Source organism: Anthonomus grandis, chromosome 1, assembly GCF_022605725.1.
Source record: "Anthonomus grandis grandis chromosome 1, icAntGran1.3, whole genome shotgun sequence".
NCBI classification, from domain to species: domain Eukaryota; kingdom Metazoa; phylum Arthropoda; class Insecta; order Coleoptera; family Curculionidae; genus Anthonomus; species Anthonomus grandis.
In genome coordinates, this window is record NC_065546.1 from 44,656,471 (window position 1) to 44,658,923 (window position 2,453).

The following is a 2,453-nucleotide window of genomic DNA, read 5'->3' on the forward strand; positions in this document are numbered from 1 at the left end:
CTACTAGACAGAGATGTGCTTATTTATTTAATTTGTACTTTAATTTAATTACATCCTGAATTCATTATATTTATTAAAGTTTTATTATTTAAACTATATATCTTCAAATATACACCATTTCCTCATCTCTGTCTTACATATATTTTTTGCCATATATCTTTGTCCAACACAGTTTTTTAAAGCCTCATGAGTATAACAGAGATACATTCATGGCGAAAATAATGTACTAGATTGAAATGGGTATATTGGCTATTGCCTTTTTAAACCTAATAGTAGGTATTTGAACTTTAGTTACATTTGTATTAATTATTAATGATTTATTAATTTAATACATTTGATTGCATGGTTTAGGTATATATTTATTTAAATAGAGAAACGTATACTCATCTCTGTCTTTTACGCTGTAGTTGCTATAAGTTTATCCTTGTTTCACTAATTAAAAACCTTTTAGGTAACTCTTTTACATCCTAACGAGTGTGAGAGAGAGCTATATTTATAGTAAAATTAATGTTTTAATTATTATAAATGTATTAACTAAATAATAATTATGTTAATTAGTTTTTGAGGATTCTGATTTATAGTTAAATTTGTATAATATTAAATATTAGTTTTATTATTTAAATTTAATTATTTGTATTAGTTATATTCCATGCTCTTAGAAAATTTAAAGCAAAAAAAAAATATAAAAAAAAAATTTTCCGGTACCGGGAATCGAACCCGAGCCTCCTGGGTGAGAGCCAGGTATCCTAGCCACTAGACCATACCGGATGATAGATAGTTGCTTGTCGAATTATGATGTATTAAGCAAAATAATTTACTACATATTTTAAATTTAAAATCATTGTTACAATATACAGCGTGTTTGAATTTATTTGATCGTTAGTTTTAGTGCCAAAGTCCATTATTATAACGAACCGTCTTACACCAATAATTGTTTCACTCATGCATTAGGCGAAGTCACTTATCGAAGTTTGACATGCAAACTGGAGTCGCATGTAACTGCTTTAGAATTTCTTAACAAACTGACGTAAATCTGCTTAAATGGTCAACAAAATTAAGGGTCGTTGGGCTAACTAGAAACTCTAATAGTCCAGGACGATTAGACTTTCTCTGCTGAAAAAATCCCATCTGGCTAAATTTTTTACCAGAGCTTCTTTTTGACATTACAAATCATCCCTTAAAAGTCCCCATGAATCCAAGTGCAGCTTTTTTTTTATGGGGTGTCAAAGGTCACAAAAAAACACTTTTTTTCAAATAACATCGAAACTATCAATCCTACGATAAAATGAGCTATTAACTTTTTTGTTCAGTATAAAATTCTCCACAAAAAAGATCTTATGCATTTTTTTCGTAGAGGTCATTTTTTTATAGAAATTTTACTTTCAATGTTGGACATTGAAAAAATTGTAAAATATTGTACTTTTTTCCACGTCACCATAGAGGTAAAGTACCAGACGCGTTTTTTTTTTCATGTGGTCTCCCCAATAGGCCTAATCCACGAGCTACAACGAAAATATGAAGTAAACAGGATTTTTTATTTACTCATAGTGTGACATGATACGGCATCTTCCAAGTCTTCCCCAACTTCAAGTGTTAAGCTCAAAAAATTCATTAGATCTAAATTTTCATCAAATTCAATGTTTTTGGACTCTTCATTGTCCGATTTTATGTTTAAACAGGATTGTCCATGGCAGTAGCCGCAACTCGGAGAGCAGTGTAGTCCAAGTTTCCTACATCCGCAATTAGCTCCACAACCTTTCGTACAATTACAAAAGATTGTGTTTAATAAAACATCAGTAGCAGGTGGCAATAATGTTTGTATTGGCTGTAAATAATTATCAACCATCCCCAATCCAATGGATTCAAATTCTTACCAAGCCATTTCTGGACTTGATAATAAACACGACATAAATGTGATTGAGCGAGCTGCACTCGATGTCGGTGGTAGCATTGAAAGTTTAACAGCTTTATCGTATCTTGTCGATTTCGCGAAGCAATTATATCGATGATGGTCAAGAGATTCTTCGCGAGGTGGAGCACCATATATCGCTAATAACGCTTTGATACCGCTTGTGAAAATATTATCTGGGGAGCATTGTTCCTTTCCTGCTTTTGCCTTGCCTTTATTGAAAAGAGCAGATGTCGTGTCACATCCAGTCAAAGCGTGCAAAAATAAAATGAGTGGTTTAATAGCAATTTGAGTATCGAAACTTTTCGAAGAATATATAACAGTATCAATGTGTGATTTTCCAGGTTTCATAAAGTAAATATCTTTATTCTCAAGCACGATAGTTGTCAATAAAACCAATAATTCTACATCATTTCCAACAATTATACTCCGATTTTCATTCGTCAACTCAATTGCAGTATTGATAATGAGAAGATCAGCATCATCTACAGATCTACAGATTTAGTTTCAATTTTTCTGATAACATTGTAATAAATCGCTGTTT

The 2,453-nt window shown here is 31.5% G+C and overlaps 1 non-coding gene across 1 annotated transcript; it reads right to left on the reverse strand.

The window, feature by feature from the left end:
- Positions 1–696: 696 nt before the first annotated feature.
- Positions 697–768, reverse strand: Trnae-cuc (transfer RNA glutamic acid (anticodon CUC)). Its single transcript has one exon. It is a non-coding gene; the product is annotated as a tRNA-Glu (tRNA).
- Positions 769–2,453: the final 1,685 nt, after the last annotated feature.